Source organism: Mya arenaria, chromosome 1 (genome assembly GCF_026914265.1).
Source record: "Mya arenaria isolate MELC-2E11 chromosome 1, ASM2691426v1".
Lineage (NCBI taxonomy): Eukaryota > Metazoa > Mollusca > Bivalvia > Myida > Myidae > Mya > Mya arenaria.
The window spans coordinates 43047341-43067914 of record NC_069122.1 but is presented as its reverse complement, the minus strand read 5'-3'; the positions used below and the strand labels follow the sequence as shown (position 1 = coordinate 43067914).

Here is a 20574-nt window from a genome sequence, read left to right as displayed (position 1 = left end):
ATTTGAGGGTATTATAATAAAGTTCAATGTTTGAATACCTTGTCATTATCCACAAACGTTACCGTTTAGGTGGTTGTTTGGCATGTAATTAACTCTTTATCAAAGTACACGATAAAGCTTGGTTATATCTAGCTATTGCTTATGTAATCAGAGCTAAAAAAGAAATGGGTTTTATTTATAAGAAACATTATAACATTCGATTGATATAAAGGTAGAGTTTTGTTGAGTGGCACCGTATTTTTTTCATTGTGCCATAGAGCCATAGAAACGTGAATCTGCGTTAGTACATAATAATAAAAAAAAACATGTTAATTTATTTCTTTGAGACATTTGGTGCTCAGAGACATAGCAACATGAAGTATCTTGAATACCACTTTGATTGATTTTAAAATCAAAGCCTAATGCATATAAATTTGAAACTTGTGTACAGATCTACTTTATTGTTTTATTTTTTAATTGATGACACTATTTCACGAATTTCCTGATCATTTGTATTCACCATTGTTTAATGTTTTCAATCGAATGTGTACACATATTGGCAATTTTAATTTTGCATATTGAATAACCTCTATATATCAAGGTGTTGGTCATTGCTTATTTGTTCTTGAGTAAATGATATGATTATTTGCAATGCATTTAGTATTTCAGTCATTAATAAAGTCATTACGTTAGTTACATTTGTATATACGGCTTTTGTTCATTACTATGAATAATGTTTGAATGTAAGTCTTCTTTACCTTTAGTCGTGAAGAATAAATCTGATACACGTTGCATTATAATAGCATTGAGTAATTGCCATGTATGTTCGTGCTCACCATGCAATATAGTAAATTAGGTATAAACAGTTAAAATGCAAACTACAGCGACCAAAATTATAACGTTGACCTTACACATAAACTAAACAGAAACACAACGGGAGACAAACAACCAACAAGACCCTAACCAACACCATTGCATAACCATTACATTCTCTTATCAATAAATAGAGTTGTTACATCCGTCAAACTATCAGTAAAAATGAGTGCTATATGTGCAAAACCAATTTTCCTGCTAGTAAATAAAATGTCTTTGATGGTCTAACAATTATTGCAGTATTGCCGATTTTGCCTTCTTGAATAGTACGTCTTTGTTATATCTTTATCACAGCCACGTGGTCTTAAATTCGTTACATGATGCCTTTTAAAATATGGTCTGTGCTCCTAAAATGGTTTTGTAGAATTGACCTCTAAGGCAGACTAAATTTGTACAGAAATGACTTACCAGGTTCAGCAAAACTATAACCAATAAAGAAATATTTTGTAATATGTATGAAAAGGGAGATACACAGATAAAAAGAACTGGTGTTATAAGTGATTTCTTTAAGTGTGTTGGTTTATAGAATATGCTTGTGTTGTTGTCTCATGGCTCCCAGGTTGAACATTTCGTTTACACTAACCCTTTTCCTGCTTGGAATATAATGCATGTACGTATGGTGTCCATAATGATCGACTATAATAATTAATTAGTGTGCATGGATACATAATTTATAACAATAATATAATTATGCATATTAGTTTAACGAAGTTTTTTTAATTGTGCTACAGTTCGTTTGAATTGGTCTTAAAAAGATACTTTTAATTATCGTTTGCAATTGAAGTGTAAATCAAATTTAACTCTTAATCTTAAAACAACAAGTTTTGTATATATTTCAAGTTATATTAGTAAATGTTGACACGTAGGATCACCGAGCATAAAACAAATCAACGATATTGTGTATGGAACAATTCATATATAACTTATTTAGAAATATTTAGGTGTTGAAATGTAGACCATCAAATTTATTCAATTTTTCACTGCCTCATTCATGTTAAATTCCCCTCCACTTCGTATAGGCAATGAGCTTTTGTAAACCTGAAACGGGTAGATTTTAAGGGGTCGGCTCGAAGGGTTACGAATATTATGTTTTAGACGAGCATTTATATATGAACTCATTTTTCTCCGAAATAAAATTAACTAACATACAAAAACAATTCATAAATCATAACTCTATATGTTTTGGGAGAAATATTTTGTATTAATTTTTTTTTCGTAAAAATATTCATACGCACGTTGTTACCAAGGATTTCGGAATACACTTCGGACATTATTTGCCAGTGCCGTAGCTACACTGAGGCACACTGAGGCACCTGCCTCGGTGTTTTTTTGGGCATATAACAATTTCTATAGCTCTTAAAATAACTTTTTTCGACTTACTTTATTTGCCTCAATGTACACTATCCATCGACCAAAGATACTCCAGAATGCAGGAAATCGCTTCTTGCAAAAAAATAATCCGGGGGGGGGGGGCGTGCCCCCGGACCCCCATAGACCGTTCTGCCTCGGTGATTTTTTAAGTCTGGCTACGGCACTGTTTGCCATGCATTGTTTTCTTGATTACCGATTTCGACCATTGCCAGTTAATTACTATGACTGAGTCAGTGACTGAGTAAGATATTTACTCGTTGTAACTGAAAAAAACCAAATAATGCATTAATGGAAACACCTATCAACCATCAGCATGGCTGGTTGATTGATTGGAACTAAAACAGGGCGTGGCAGGGTGCCTTTGCTAAACAACACTATTATTAAGTGTTAATAATACTTAACGGTTTTGCGGAGGGTGCGGGAGGGGTGTCCCCTTCCGCCAAGAAACAGCGTATCTCGTATGAGAGATGGTAACCAAACATATGAACGGTGAAGTGTGTGTGTGTGTGTTAGAAAAGACCGACTGCCCGGTGCTCGTGCTTGGTTGAGGCACCATTCTTGTGTTATGGTGGTCATGGTTTTCAGCCGCATACCGGGCATACTTTTCCTCACAGGTATACTTTAACGGGGAGGGTGTCCTCTCTTGTCATGCAACACTGTGTTTTTGAGACAGATTGTAACTTAAAAGATGGACGGGGAGGGTGCGGAAGTGGTTTCCATGCAAACCCTTGGCTGAGTGCGTGTGTGTGAGTGAAAACAGTGGACGCCGCTGGTGTGGGCCGACACCATAACTGTATCAGATATTATGAATAAAAGGACAAGAAAGTGTGGCATGACTTGTCAACCACCCGGCTGATTGAGATATTGTAATTAAAAAGATGGAAGGAAATGGTGTGAAAGGGCTTTCCCCCACCTGCCAAACAACACCGTTTCAGTGTGGAAAATTGTAACGAAAGGCTTGGACGAAACAGCAATTTGAACCGCAGACAACTTCAGCAGTTTTTTTTATACCAGTTGCCCCACGTTTCTCTGACTGCACCAGTAATGTTTTGATCTAATGGCAATCTTTGACGACAGACGTTCTGTCATATCAATTTATGAACCAGTCACTAGAGTTCAGATCCTACTGGATAAATTAAGGAACTTCCTATCAATAACATTACACTTCTGATAGATGGCTTTTCTTTCAAATGAATATCAAAAATGAACGCATCATCTCGGACATTCCATTCTTTCGAGCTCACAGTCATCTAGGTTAACCGTTATTGTCCGTTTTGCTTGTTCTTCAGATGAGATTGAATCAATAATGTATTGACTCTTTGACATCCAATCTGTAAGTATGAAGCCATCTCGGGGGCACCAAAACCTCCTTTGCTCTTGTTATTTACTGATATCAAAGAATGTTGACGTCAATTCCGGAGCATACCTGAGTTCTCAGTTTGGCGATGACGTTGCACAAATCGAATGTACTTGCATATGATGACATTCACTCTGTCAAGTTATGACCCCTTTGGGACCGCAGCAATCTAAGGGCATGACGATCTGATCTTGATTTTACACTCGCACTTGGTGAAACATATTATTTTCATCTGCAAACGCAATCGTTTTTTCTAATTCTGTTTACCAAATCGGAATCTTGTAGAAGCCAAGCTTTCAATGACGCAACATTGCATCGCAGTCAAATATTTCACATGTGTCCGGTAAGATTTGATATATTTTTTTAATAATTATCATCAATAATTCGATAACAGTGTTGTAAACTTTCAAAACTACGTCGAATATTAAATCAGACATTTAGTTATAATGGCTTTATTTCGTTTGATTAATTTGCCGAAATAACTATAAAGGATTACAATTTAATTATTTTTTATGAAACTTCATTATTTACATATGTTTATCATTACCAAGTAATATAAAGTTAAAGTTGAAGTTCTATTCCGAACATTTCAGATTTTACATCTATTTAAACAGAGCCAACCCCACATTTCAAATCGAGTTCTTGCTAAAAACAAGGTGAAAAATGTTATCTTTTCCAATTACTTAATCGAATTCAAGTTAAACATCCCAGTTTTGAATTAAATAAAGAAAGAAAGCACATTGGTCTATACTGACCTCCATGGGCTTCGATTGTTGTTATCAAAAATGTCAACTACCACGATTTTTCATATTAAAACGCTGTAAATGGTTGTAAATGTCACAATGTTACTTTAGGAAGGCAAATGTGGTAATATAATATACATTTTGATAGTTTTAGGAGCACTAGGGTCGAGATCCAACGGCGTCCAAGAAAAATCCAGAACGCCGATCTGCGCGCAGTGGAATCACAAGCACCGCCAGTGAACGCAATGGGTCAGCATAGAACGCCGAGCGACGGCTTGCACTTTGATCAAGCCCAAAACAACGCCGTTGCTCGGCGTTCTGATAAGCGATGAATCAACACAACAAAATAGTATTAAGTGTGACAGGGTGATAAAATCAATAGTGTAGTGTAACCTTTATGTATATTTTCTTTGGGTTAAGTAAGTTTTCTCCACGAGAGGAAGCCAGAGATACTGGCAGTTTTGTAGTAGATCGTATCGGGATATATCGACACGTATAATAGAATGGCATATTAATTTAGTGTCATAACAGCTTCATTAGATATCCATATTCTATTAGACAAATGTAAGTAGAGCGTAGGCTTTGTCTATTTCTGTATTTTCGTCTTTGTTTGTGATGTCGGACCGGGTTTTGTCTTTGATATTTTTGCGGGCTGTTTGAACGTCATTTAACCTTAATTTATAATAAACCTCACGATTTCATCTCTACAAGTCACTTTAACAACTGCATGGTTTGTTACAGCTCATATTTCACCAGGTCCTCCAGTCCCGGTTTGAGAGCGAAAGCCAGAGTTTGATTGGGGTAACGTGTCTAAAGTACCAGATACTTTGTAAGTATGAAAACAATGTTGTTTGATGTATAATATATGCTATTGTATAGAATATAGGCTATTGTAAAAAGAACAGTCACTCACCCTGAACTCATTGTTAAAATGTATATTTCATTCCATAACCATTTTAACCTTCATGTCATTCTTTATCATTCTTATAATGATAAGTTATTTAGTAATGTCTCCAGTATTGTAAGACAATGTTATTTATGTAATTGCAGGACGTTTCACTGTTACTGCCATTCCAGTGGTTACACGGGTTGGACATGTTTTGATGTGTAAATGACAAAATAAAATATCGAACGAAACTTTATCTACATGTGTCGTTATTCTAACGATGGTAGAGCCAAAAGTTACATTAAGAATGAATGAAATATGAAAATAAACAACCATTTCAAATTGACTGATGTGCAACAGCAATTGCTTTATTGGGTTATTGCTTGCCTATATGCAGGTGCTACAGATCCCGGATGATGCAGACGCTTTAGATCTCATCCTGCTTTCTTCACTGTCACACATCTTTTAGCGGGCTTGGTCTCAACTGTTCGTGAGGGAATGGAAAAATGGAGAATTGGTTGTGGTGTGTAAGCTTATTTATATTCGCACTCGGGCCTTGCCCATTCGGAGAGTGCTCCGTTAAGATTGTAAGTCATTTTAGGTTGTTGGAGCAGAGTGGACAGACAGTATATAACCCTGGTTAGAGCTACTCTGGTTCTATAACGTGCACCAGTGTATAGCACTGTCACACGGGACTCCCATTTAATGTCCCTTCCGGAAGACGATTAGTAGTTTTTATTGATGCGACGGGGAATCGAAACTGTGACCCCTGGAATGATAGTCAAGTGTGTTACCACTAGACCACGGATCCGCCACAATCGAGATCTGATGAAAATATAGGGGTTTTATAGGTAATGCAAAACAACACGCCGTCAGCGCGATATGATCGCCGTGAAAGCGCAGTGCACATGCAGTGCGCTTGTCGTGACAACCCGATGCACACAATGAAAGCGCCATGAGAGCGCAATGAAAGCGCAGACACTCTCAAACTAGATTTCCGCAGGAATGCGGTAAAACGCCATGGAGCTCCATAGAAACGCCAAGGTCGCCTGAGAACGCCGTGACATAGCCATCTTCATGGCGCTCTAGGATATTTAGCAACGCCTTGCTATCGCATTGGCAATGCAGCAAGATGTGACCGAGTCAAGACATGTTTTTATCATTCCAAAGTAAACCAAAGTTAGATTTAAAGTTCTATTTCAAAAATTGTAGATTTTAAAGCTCGTTGAAAATAGTCACCTTCACATTCAAAATCGCATTTAGATACTAAATATTTTAACATGACAAATGGCAATAAATCTCACGATTCAACACTATATCGAGTATAAAAGCACTTTAGTCCATGATAACCCAAAGTTTTACCGAAAATTTCGAATCCACGCATTTTAAATTTAAACCCTAGAAACTGTTTAAAATGTAATAACTCTAAAGTTGAAATGCAAATATGGTAATATAATGTTCGCATAACATACACTCTGATAGTTTTGGAAACACCCGGATTAGCACTTAAAAATAACGCTTTACTTTTTGTTTATATGAAATTATATGGCCGATTCTCTCACCTCTCAACACTGCTGCAGCTGAAGTAGCCAAAATAGAAGGATCATAATAGGGAGTATACTGCATAGAAATACTAAGAGTAGTTACTTTGGAAACAATTGGATTCAGCGATACTATTTTATATAATTGTAATAATTGACAAAAATACAATCATTATCTGCTTCTTGGTCTAAAATGAATGATATAATAAGAAAGTAATTATTGTGCATGACTCATGGTTCGAATATTGAGAAAAATACATAAAGATTGTACTTTTACAAATACACATAATTAAGTACTTAGTGTTATCATAAAAGGTGACTTATTTTCCATCTGCAAAAATGAAAAAGGGTCACGTTGATATTCATTTAGCTAATTTATTTAACAACTAATGTTCATGCTTTAAATACTTTCAAATAGACAAAACGACAATAACCATTATCAAAATTCATTCAATGCTGTATTCAGAGATAAAGGCATATATGCCTTAGCATAATAGGATCTGTAATTGATATATCCCCTTTGCACAGCAATGACTGCAATGTTTCATTGTTTCTTAAGATACTACCAAAGGTAATACTAGAGACAGAGTGATACACTAAGTAGGAGATAATCTGTGGGGGAGCATTGATTATGTTTCTATTCAACCGGAAAAAAGGTATAGCATGTGCTCAACTAATTAAATACCTTCAATTCTCCTACAAAATGCCTGATTAGGCTGCTTTTGACTTAATAAAGAGATCAGTGAACAGCCATTGTGAATGTATGTTTTATTATCTGCCAGTTGTCACTTAAGTATCCAAGTGTATAAAATACAATGCCTTTTTTGTATATGTGAAACGGGTATATTTCCAATATATGGAAGTGAATTTGAGATTAATTTAGTTGTGTGGACATACGATACTATAAGAATAAAGAGGTTGGCTCAAACACTTACTAAATAGTTTTAGACGACCGTTTATGACTTAAAAACAATATACACAAAAATCGCCATTATTACTGTCGAGGCAGTTTCCCAAAAATACTGACTAACTAAAGAGCTTTAATTTGATAATGTTTTATCATTTACTGTACATTTTATGTAAAACAAATGAGTTCATTTAATTTTTGATATTCATAATTCTAATGCAAGACTGTTTAGGTATGCATTGTGTTGTTTGAATAATATAATTGCTTTACAGCAATCGCTAAAAATCTGACTTTTCGAATTTTGAGGCATAAAAAAATGCGGTCGGCGGTAAAAAAATACGGTTGGTCGGGTTACAGGAAACAGACATATACTTGTTTAGGCCTTAATGTATAAATTATGCTTATTGATCGGTTTTATTTGCTCATGACCAATTATGTATGAGTTTAGACGCATAGACAGTAGCAGGGAAACAACCGGATTTTCGTACGTGACTATGCGAATGATCGAAATAGTTCGTGACGAGTTGCATCCCATGTTAGCTCATTCTATCCGAAATTGTACATATCCGAACGCCTACAGTAAAATCCTTGTCAATTTCTCTTGAAGGTTGTCGTTGTACAAAACTCTGCATTTGATAAATCTATTGCAAATGAAAAAATATGTACACGTTTCCATTTTTTTTATCAACTTAGCTACTATTTTGCAGCGTTTCTACTTTCCATTACCCATTGGCAACCGGATAAAGTGGGGAGATTACTTGATGTCCCGAATTAACCCAAAGATATATTACCGAAATTTCTTTTGGCTATAGTATTTACATGAATTGCGACCCAACTTGACATGGAAAAAAAGCGTCAGTATTAAAAAGTTCACTTACCATCTGGAACAAGTGAATGACGAAATAGCATCCACAATTAGTTCATTCAGAAATAGACTTAAAACATAATTAGTGTTAACTGGTCCAAGTGGGTTCAAGCTACAGAATTTAGAAAAAAAGAAAAAAAAGTAATACGCAATGTGTAACAACCTCAAAAGGGAATGAGGTGACAATTAAACTTAGGTACTGGACAGGGTGTAAGTTTATGCGAAGTGAACAGGAAGAAACTAAAACGTTTTTTCATCTTTTAATGGATTTTTGACTTGAAATCTAATTTGAAAAGCCATCACCGAGTGTGTGTTATTGTTTGTGTCCGTCATAAAAATGTGATTACTTATGTGAACATTAAAATGCAAACAGTATCAACTTGGATGAATAGTATATTTAAAACATTATTATTTGTGGTAAGTCTTATTTGGGAGAAAGAGTGCACCTTTAATAATTGAAGATATTCTGTATATGACATGCTGTTAAACATAGTTAAAGGCTCTTCAGTTGTTTATCCTCTTCCAGCCCAATCTTTATTTTCATTAATGTGTATATCAATGTTTATGAATATTCTCTGAAAATAAAATACGTTTAAACCAAACAAAGTCTAGTTGCTATCAGTTCATGATTTATGCAACCAAAACAAAAAACAAATTTGCGGATTTAACAACAAAACAGAAAAAGTATACAATAGCATAGAAAAAAATCTTCAAAATCATCATATATGATTGATATATACAGTCGATTGTATCGTAAATAAACAAACATTTGTCACATTCTACTATTTGCAGGTTTTACACATAAACTCTCGTGTCCGAAAGCGGTCAACTATTTCCATAAATACTCGGAAACCGGACCATTCTACCATTTGTAACACATTTATCATAACATATAAAGTATAAATGTTTGGAGACAATTAGGTGACGTTTGATCATTATTTTTTTAGCCTTTATAACCCAGTCTTAATTTTTCATTGTAGTGCAAAATCTCGAAGAAGATTTTGAAAGGGCGTTGTTTTCCCGGTAAATATATTAGCTGTGCTTATTGATCGGTTTTATTCGCTCATGACCAATTATGTATGAGTTTAGACGCATAGACAGTAGCAGGGAAACAACCGGATTTTCGTACGTGACTATGCGAATGATCGAAATAGTTCGTGACGAGTTGCATCCCATGTTAGCTCATTCTATCCGAAATTGTACATATCCGAACGCCTACAGTAAAATCCATGTCAATTTCTCTTGAAGGTTGTCGTTGTACAAAACTCTGCATTTGATAAATCTATTGCAAATGAAAAATATGTTCACTTTTCCATTTTTTTATCAACTTAGCTACTATTTTGCAGCGTTTCTATTTTCCATTACCCATTGGCAACCGGATAAAGTGGGGAGATTACTTGATGTCCCGAATTAACCCAAAGATATATTACCGAAATTTCTTTTGGCTATAGCATTTACTTGAATTGCGACCCAACTTGATTTGGAAAAAGCGTCAGTATTAAACTGTTTACTTACCATCTGAAACAAGTGAATGACGAAATAGTACAGGCATCCACAATTAGTTCATTCAGAACTAGATTAAAAAATATAATTGTAAAATGACTCTGGTGGGTTCAATCTACAGGATTTAGTAAAAAGTAAACAAATAGTAATACGCAAAGTGTAACAACCTCAAAAAGGAATGAGGTGAAAATCAAACCTAGGTACTGGACAGGGTGTAAGTTTATGTGAAGTGAACAGGGAGATACTAAAACGTTTTTTCATCTTTCAATGGATTTTAGACATGAGACATAATGTGAAAAGCCATAGCCGATTGTGTGTTATTGTTTGTGTCGTTATGAAAATTTGATTTCTTATGTGAACATTACATTGCAAACAATATCAACTTGGATGAACAGTAGATTTGATCTTACCAAGTAAAATTTGGAACTTTCTAAATTGACAGAAGATGTATATGGTCACGACTGGCAGTTTGTTATGGTTGCCTCAGAATTATCCACTAAATCAAATGATATATATTGTATTAATACCAGATTCCAAAGGCGGAGGGAATCTGTTTCCTCATACTTCTGGGAGTGTAAAGCACATAATATATCATAACAAGGCTTCCTGGAGTTGACATACTTCTTAACGTTAAATCTATGAATCACCTAATGGTTAAACTTATATCATTATATACGCAAAAACACTGTGTTGTTTCAACATGTAACAACGTTATGACACAAGACGTCGTAATTAAGAGTGATGAATTTCATCAAGTACATAAATTCAAACATTCTTATTAAGAGCCGTGGTTGCCTATAATTAATTATGTTTTGAAATATCAAGGGTTACTTATGTATGATAAAGTTAAATTGAATATGAATACTTTAGCACATCACATTAAAATTTAATTTTATAGTTTTATATAAAATATGTTCTATTTCTTTCAAATAGCAATTAGGTAATGGTCACCATTCTTCAAAAAAAGGTTAGAACATATGGATTGTTTATATTCCCGAGTATGATATACCACCTTAACAGAACAAGGTCCAAAGAATGGACAAGCCTTTAGAAATCACTCCTACCCTTGTGGTGATCGAACCCACAACCTCTACAGTGATAGGCGGAAACCTATACCATTAGATCAATCTCACCCTTGTGGTAATCGAACCCACATCTCTTGAGTGACAGGAGGAAACCTATACCATTAGATCATTCTCACCCTTGTGGTGATCGAACCCACATCTTGTGTGATAGGCGGAAACCTATACCACTAGATCATTCTCACCCTTGTGGTAATCGAACCCACATCTCTTGAGTGACAGGAGGAAACGTATACCATTGGATCAATCTCACCCTTGTGGTGATCGAACCCACATCTTGTGTGATAGGCGGAAACCTATACCACTAGATCATTCTCACCCTTGTGGTGATCGAACCCACAACTCTTGAGTGACAGGAGGAAACCTATACCACTAGATCATTCTCATCCTTGTGTTGATCGAACCCACAACTCTTGAGTGACAGGAGGAAACCTATACCACTAGATCATTCTCACCCTTGTGGTAATCGAACCCACATCTCTTGAGTGACAGGAGGAAACCTATACCATTAGATCAATCTTACCCTTGTGGTAATCGAACCCACATCTCTTGAGTGACAGGAGGAAACCTATACCACTAGATCATTCTCACCCTTGTGGTAATCGAACCCACATCTCTTGAGTGACAGGAGGAAACCTATACCATTAGATCAATCTTACCCTTGTGGTAATCGAACCCACAACTCTTGAGTGACAGGAGAAAACCTATACCACTAGATCATTCTCATCCTTGTGGTGATCGAACCCACAACTCTTGAGTGACAGGAGGAAACCTATACCACTAGATCATTCTCACCCTTGTGGTAATCGAACCCACATCTCTTGAGTGACAGGAGGAAACCTATACCATTAGATCAATCTTACCCTTGTGGTGATCGAACCCACATCTCTTGAGTGACAGGAGGAAACCTATACCACTAGATCACTCTCACCCTTGTGGTGATCGAACCCACAACTCTTGAGTGACAGGAGGAAACCTATACCACTAGATCATTCTCACCCTTGTGGTAATCGAACCCACATCTCTTGAGTGACAGGAGGAAACCTATACCATTAGATCAATCTTACCCTTGTGGTGATCGATCCCACATCTTGTGTGATAGGCGGAAACCTATACCATTAGATCACCCTTGTTATGATCGAACTCACAACTTTTGGAGTAATAGGCGGAAACTTATATCACTAGATCATTCTCATTCATATTTCAACAATTTGATCAGCAGTTTGACAATTTGTTGACACGTTTGATTTTCAGGTCAAAGGCACAATGACCTTTATCAATTAAATTTGCTTTGTTTCAATATTTGATTATTACAAACAATAATTTATCACAATAGCTCACCACAATTACTTGGTATTTAGTAACCTAAGAGCCAAACAGGTTCACTGTTAGCATTAGTTCTAGAATATAAGTCTTTAGGCAATTGTTTCTGGCAACATGCAGTCACAAAAGGTCACTACGAATATGAACAAGAGCTATGACAATTGCCCTCGAGGTGCCAGTGTCAGTTAACTATGTTTATGCATTTATGAAACATCCATAACAATAAACATGTTAAAAACGGACAGTTCTAGAGAAGAAATCTTTAGACAATTGTTGCTAACAGACAGGATGCAGTCAAATAAGCGCACTACAAATATGAACAAGAGCTGTTACAGTAAACGACAAATTCCCCCGAACAATTCTATTAATGCATATATATGAGACATTCCATAACGATCAACCTGTTAAAAACCAAATTGTGCGGTTTAATGAATAAGCCCACCTTTATGGGCATAAACAACTCAAGTGGGCTAAAACTTACAACAAATGAGTAGACATTAAAACTTTTATTGACAAAAAATAGATTACAGCAATTCAATGTCTTATTGTCAATGTTTATGCCATATCAAACATACATAAACAAAATATTACATCAATTGCAGTACTAAACAATTTTCAACAGAAGCCAATTGTTTTGACATAGAATGTCAACCAAAGATCATTTTATAAGAATTCTTTCAATTCATTTATATTTCCCTACGTTGTTTGTGTAATGTTCATTTAAGAGGGTGCTCTGAGGTGGGAATTAATGTATTTAATACTTTCTTAAATCTAGCAGTATTTCACTCCCTTGCCATACAGCAAGAATTTGATTTTTATCCTATAAAAACATCTCCCAACCCCAGTTTTTTCCCCATTTTTAGTGTTGATGCAGACACAAGCCCTGATTCACGAGTGAGACACACCCTCACTATTCAAACAACTATTCATCCTTCCACAACATACCCTATACCTTGAGCAGATTTCCCCTCACTAATGGTGCAGCACCGCAACATCCTCCCACATATATCTCCCACACCCTTCCATCCCCCTATACTTACTCTTAACCCCCCTCATGCTTTCATATTCCTTATCACTGCGTGCAGTGGCATGCAAGGGCGTCAAGGTTTAGGCCTACCCTTTAAGTTATCACCCAATTTCCCCCCTCTTCCCCTACATATCCTTGGACACTCCCAAATAACCTCTCCTATCCCCCTCCCATCCATACCCCACAATTCCTCTAAGCCCACCACTTTCCACGTTCACTCTCACTGTTGATGCCAGGGTTTCATGGGTCAGGCACGCCCGGAATTTTCTAGGTTTTGCTGGAGCTGCACGAGACAGCGCTTCGTGAAGTTATCATTCTTGAGACAGTTGACAAATGGTCTGTTCATCAGCTGGTCTGTCAAGCACTGGCGCGAGGCTTCTGAAACGAGATGCCGATAGACTTAAGAACAAAAAACATTTTACTGCAATTTGATTTAATTATTTTACTAATTTTGCTATCAAAAATCCTGGTTATCAATATATTGTTAAGTTATAAAAAATTGAGCAAAAAAAAAAACCTCGCGAAATTTCAACCATAAATCCACAATAATACTTAACCAAGGTTAGGCTAATTGATGTTCTGGTTTTGGTTTCTCATTGTGAACACAAAAAAGTGATCTTCAACAGACATACACTATGTTTAAAGTATGTGTCAAAGACTTAAAAGTTTGGCACTGTGTATAACTTCTCAAATGCAATGCAAGTCCAGTTTTAAAATTAAACCAAAACAAAAGTTTATTTAGTTAACACCAAATCCAAGGGGGGTAACCTTGGGATCTATGAATAGTAGAGTTATGCTTCTAGAAATGGTTGCAAGCACATATTTTCAACAACAAATTCCTGATATTCATTCAATTCAAAGGTTATATTCAAACATACTTCTTTGTCAAAGGAAACCATTTGTAAACAACAGAACTATGGTTCAATAGCTTAACATCTTCATGCCAAGGAAAACAATTTGGGAACAGAGTCATAGTTCTTGCAATGTGTGTGGGTTCAAAAGTTATCAATCAACTTCAAAATCAGTGCTTAACCTATATTCCTGCTAGGTCTGCCAATAGTAATGTTACTTTACTTTAGAGTATTGTTACTGTGACCAAATGTATGAAGTTGATAACTTTGGTTCAGAAAAAAAAAACATTGAAAAATAATAAAGGTGGGTGGATTGGTAATAACTATGAAGCACTCATAACTATTTTTTGGTCCTAATAATTTTCCGCATATGTTGAATTGAGGTTATACCTTATAGAAATTGTTTGTTTAATGTATATTTTTTTAACAGCAGACAACAAAATTATACTTGACGTATAGTCAAAAGTATTTAATCTATGCGTCACAATTTTAATATATACTGTTTTGCATTAAAACAGCTTCTAAATTCAGACAAACAAATCAAATGAAGTATGATACCTGGGATTATCAAGCAGGCGAAGAAAACATCGTACAACATGCTTTAGAAATCTTGCCGATAGCTCAGGGGACAAATGCAGCACCAATTTGCCCTGAAATATTTAAAACAATGAAAATACAAGAGCGCTAAGGAGGGAACACCAGACTCGTCTGTTCATGTTTTTTCTTGTCAAAAAAGGGGCACATTGAGTGGACCCACAATGAGATTCCCTTCCAATGAAAAATAAGTTATAAAATTTGAATTATTTTCAGCATATATTATAGATATACAATCATTACCTTCAAAATGGTGACTAAAGTAAACACTTATAAAACAGTGTTTACTTTCTAATCTCTACAACCCCCACCCTCTTACACAATAATCTGCTTAAACCATCAGTTAAGAATCCGCAAGGCATGTTAAATTCAATTCAAGAATCCTCTTTACTGATCTGATTTTAAAGCATTAAAAGGCTTTCTATACATTATGGAACAACAATTAGTATCTGGTCTCCAATGCTGTCACAATTGTGTTTTCATAAAGAAATTATTGGTACTTTTTGTAAAAATGACGAAAGGAAAGCTAACACGCCAGACTCCTGGCAGTGTTAACTAACCTGGAAATAAATAAGCAGTAGCTCACCTTGCTGTTTAGGAGTCTGATATTAATCCTGGCTGTAGTTTGGCTGAAGATGTCAATTCCACATGGCTGGAAAACTGGCCTGCAGCACAGGATCTATGCCATCGGCAGTTTCTGCAAAAGGAGGATGTAAATCTGGGAAACCGCATATACAATCAATTTGAAAAAGTTCTTATCCACCATTAAGAAGTGTACATGTACATGTATGTAGCTTATAGAACACATGAATATAAGTATTCTACATGAGACAAGGTTTGGTCTGGGATCTCAACTTGAATTTTATGCCGAAACTCACGAAACTTTGAGCTTCGCTAAAAACAAGTACGGACTTATAGGGAGTGCATATGTAACAGACTGCACAAATTGCTATGTGCACCTGTCGGGGTTCGAACCCACGTATCGGCCTCTGCAAGTGAACACTCTACCGCGTTCCTATAAAAGCTTGTTCTATAGCGAGAAAGTATAAGTGCCGCTATATACACATTGGATACCTGGTTACACATTTGTCCTCCATTTTTAAATTTTGTCCTTGAATTTTGGAGACAAAGGTCAAGGTCCTCTTATTTTTAAATTGTAATAGATGAACAAATTACTCAATACAAAAAATAAAACAAAATTAAGGTAATTCCATTTCATCACAAGCCCATCGATAAAATATTATTCAAGTTGTCTCCCTTACACTGTATGGAAAATATTACAATGTAAAATGCTCATCAAAATAGAAAACATACAAACACTAAACATTTTACTGCTAGAGTCCTAGTTCTTGCAATGTGTGTGGGTTCAAAAGTTATCAATCAATTTCAAAATTAGTGCTTAACCTATATGTTCATGTCTAGGGAGGCAATTTGGTAATACTCGGTCAAAGACTTGTGGTTGTTGAATACAGAAGTACATGTATGCAATGTGAAACATAGATGTTTCAATTTCCAGTTCCTATACAATCTGAGTAAGTTGTTATAAATAAAGAATGTAAATGTTGAATTTGAAAAAAAATACTGAGAGTTATATTCCTGCTAGGCCTGCCAATAGTAATGTAACTTTACTTTAGAGTATTGTTACTGTGACCAGATTTATAAAGTTGATATCTTTGGTTCAGAAAAAAAGCCCATAATTATGTTTTGGTCCTAAAAAATTTCCGCATATGTTAAATTGAGGTTTTACCTATTAGAATATGTGTGTTAAATGTATGTATTTTGAACAGCAGACTACAAAATTATAATTTAACGTATAGTCAAAAGTATTTAATTTATGCGTCACAATTTTAATTTATACTGTTTTGCATTAAAACAGCTTCTAAATTCAGACAAACAAATCAAATGAAGTATGATACCTGGGACTATCAAGCAGGCGAAGAAAACATCGTACAGCATGCTATAGAAATCTTGCCGATAGCTCAGGGGACAAATGCAGCACCAATTTGCCCTGAAATATTTAAAACAATGAAAATTCAAGAGCGCTAAGGAGGGAACACCAGACTCGTCTGTTCATGTTTTTTTATTGTCGAAAAAGGGGCACATTAAGTGGACCCACAATGAGATTCCCTTCCAAAGAAAATAAGTTATAAAATTTGAATTATTTTCAGCATATATTATAGATATACAATCATTACCTTTAAAATGGTGACTTAAGAAAACACTTATAAAACAGTGTTTACTTTTCTTATCTCTACAACCCCCACCCTCTTACACAATAATCTGCTTAAACCATCAGTTAAGAATCCGCAAGGCATGTTAAATTCAATTCAAGAATCCTCTTTACTGATCTGATTTTAAAGCATTAAAAGGCTTTCTATACATTATGGAACAACAATTAGTATCTGGTCTCCAATGCTGTCACAATTGTGTTTTCATAGAGAAATTATTGGTACTTTTTGTAAAAATGACGAAAGGAAAGCTAACACGCCAGACTCCTGGCAGTGTTTACTAACCTGGAAATAAATAAGTAGTAGCTCACCTTGCTGTTAAGGAGTCTGATATTAATCCTGGCTGTAGTTTGGCTGAAGATGTCAATTCCACATGGCTGGTCAGTGGAAAACTGGCCTGCAGCACAGGATCTACGCCATCGGTAGTTTCTGCAAAAGGAGGATGTAAATCTGGGAAACCGCATATACAATCAATTTGAAAAAGTTCTTATCCACCATTAAGAAGTGTACATGTACATGTATGTAGCTTATAGAACACGTGAATATAAGTATTCTACATGAGACAAGGTTTGGTCTGGGATCTCAACTTGAATTTTATGCCGAAACTCACGAAACTTTGAGCTTCGCTAAAAACAAGTACGGACTTATAGGGAGTGCATATGTAACAGACTGCACAAATTGCTATGTGCACCTGTCGGGGTTCGAACCCACGTATCGGCCTCTGCAAGTGAACACTCTACCGCGTTCCTATAAAAGCTTGCTCTATAGCGAGAAAGTATAAGTGCCGCTATATACACATTGGATACCTGGTTACACATTTGTCCTCCATTTTTAAATTTTGTCCTTGAATTTTGGAGACAAAGGTCAAGGTCCTCTTATTTTTAAATTGTAATAGATGAACAAATTACTCAATACAAAAAATAAAACAAAATTAAGGTAATTCCATTTCATCACAAGCCCATCGATAAAATATTATTCAAGTTGTCTCCCTTACACTATATGGAAAATATTACAATGTAAAATGCTCATCAAAATAGAAAACATACAAATACTAAACAATATGTTTAATATACGCATGCGCGCATGTCTTAGTTGCAAAACAATAAACTAACTCTCAACATAATTGAAAGCAATTAAGAAAGTTCAGAAAACTAATCGTATACTGTAAGCTTGAATTAATCAAATGTGTGAACACTGAAAAAATTCATCATTAGATCATAATCATATCCATTACAACATGAAACAAAACCGAAAATATTCCCACTAACAATCAGGAGAGTGGCGCTGATGATAATACAGTAGTTTCCAGTTGAAGTGGAGGCACAGAGTGACCTGGAGTGTTGTCACTAAAAGGGGGTTGGCTATTATTTTTTTATGTGGATACCTCACGCGAATTGCCCGGTAGGATCTGAATTGATCCTGATGTTTGGCCAGAAGTCACTCCTGTGACTTCACGACTTGCGTCGAGCCGGATGGGCGTATCAGTTGGGACAATTGGTGAGGGGGGTAGGCTGTGGTGTAACTCGAAAGTCCCTTGGTTCCATCTCAAGATGACTAAGATGACTTGGTAGCCCAGTTATATCGTTTACCTAAAATTTGTAGAGCTACAATTGAGAGCTATGCTGTAAACTGCAGCGACTGGGTGCATCAGCCTCTTGTCTGCTTAGGTGACTGTTGTACCACTCCACATTTCTGCCCACACATAACGATGAGTACCTAAAATGACAGAGAATGACCGTGTAATTATGGGAAAAGGCCTCGGTAAACAGGCAGTTAAGAGTGTATCAGATGACACTTCCACACAAAAATTGTGAGGCGTCCAAAACAGGAGTACTGTTAACAATGCCGAAACCTGTATATCTGTCATGGGGCTATATTGGTTCTCTGGGGTCGAAGACACTGCAACTGAACAATTCGCTAGAAATTTCTGTTCAGAAAAATGAAACAGCTCTAACTGGGCAGCCTTTTTCACCCAGTGCACACCCAGAGCATCTTGTCACTTGACAGTAGCCTCAGAAGACTCTAAAATACACAATAAATATCAGAAAATTGTAACAAGAGGGCCAAATGGCCCTGAATCGCTCACCTGTCATATACTGCACATTCTTCCATTATATACAAATATTGAAAACCTAAGCCTATGAACACGGGGCGTGGCCAATTTTGACCCCAGGACTAAAGTTTGAACAATCTTAATAGTGGTCCGATAAACGATGCTTCATACCAAATATCTAAGGCCTTCGCCTTTTGGTTTCGGAGAAGAAGATTTTTTAAGTTTTCATCATATACATATATAAGGAAACCCATGACCGCCCCGATGGGGCCATTTTTTGACCCCAGGGCCAAAGATTGAACAATATTGGTACAAGTCAACTAGATGATATATCATGCCAAATATCTAAGCTCTTGTCACTACTTGATTTTACGTGTGTATCAATATATGTATATTTGTTATTAATTGTTGTATGTGGCCCATATTGAAAATTGGTATGTGTACTAAATATGTTATCCAGTTTGAATTAAGACGTTACTTGTCTTTGTGAGTTCGGAGAAGATTTTTTAAGTTTTCACTATAACACATATAGTGAAAACCCATCAGCCCCGGGGTGTGGCCAATTTTGACCCCAGGGCCATAATTTGAACAAACTTTGTAGAGGTCCACTAGACGATGAATCATGCCAAATATCTAAGCTCTAAGCAACGTAAGTTCAGAGGAGATGATTTTTGAAGTTTTCACTATAAACATATAGAGAAAACCCATGACCCCCCAAGGGGGCGGGGCCAATTTTGACCCCAAGGCCATAATTTGAACAATCTTTGTAGAGGTCTACTAGACGATGAATCATGCCAAATATCTAAGCTCTAGTCCAAGTAAGTTCAGAGGAGAAGATTTTTTAAGTTTTAACTATAAACATATAGAGAATACCCTAACCTCACGGGGCTGGGCCAATTTTGACCCCAAGGCCATAATTTGAACAATCTTTGTAGAGGTCCACTAGACGATGAATCATGCCAAATATCTAAGCTCTAAGCAACGTAAGTTCAGAGGAGATTTTTGATTTTTTTTACTATAAACATATAGAGAAAACCCATGACCCCCCGGGGCGGGGCCAATTTTGACCCCAAGGCCATAATTTGAACAAACTTTGTAGAGGTCCACTAGACGATGAATCATGCCATATATCTAAGCTCTAGGCCAAGTAAGTTCAGAGGAGAAGATTTTTTAAGTTTTCACTATAAACATATAGAGAAAACCCATGACCCCCCGGGGCGGGGCCAATTTTGACCCCAGGGCCATAATTTGAACAAACTTTGTAGAGGTCCACTAGACGATGAATCATGCCAAATATCTAAGCTCTAGTCCAAGTAAGTTCAAAGGAGAAGATTTTTAAGGTTTTCACTGTAAACATATAGAGAAAACCCATGTCCCCCCGGGGCGGGGCC

The 20574-nt window shown here is 36.2% G+C and overlaps 2 long non-coding RNA genes across 2 annotated transcripts; one reads left to right on the top strand and one right to left on the bottom strand.

Moving 5' to 3' along the window:
* The first annotated feature begins 4749 nt into the window (after positions 1–4749).
* Positions 4750–5465, top strand: LOC128228931 (uncharacterized). Its single transcript, XR_008260010.1, has 3 exons — positions 4750–4887; positions 5065–5152; positions 5374–5465. It is a non-coding gene; the product is annotated as an uncharacterized LOC128228931 (long non-coding RNA).
* A 7458-nt stretch (positions 5466–12923) lies between these two features.
* Positions 12924–18698, bottom strand: LOC128228923 (uncharacterized). Its single transcript, XR_008260008.1, has 6 exons — positions 18515–18698; positions 17442–17559; positions 16819–16910; positions 15489–15599; positions 14867–14958; positions 12924–13835 (listed from the first exon to the last, which is right to left on the bottom strand). It is a non-coding gene; the product is annotated as an uncharacterized LOC128228923 (long non-coding RNA).
* Between the last annotated feature and the right edge of the window lie 1876 nt (positions 18699–20574).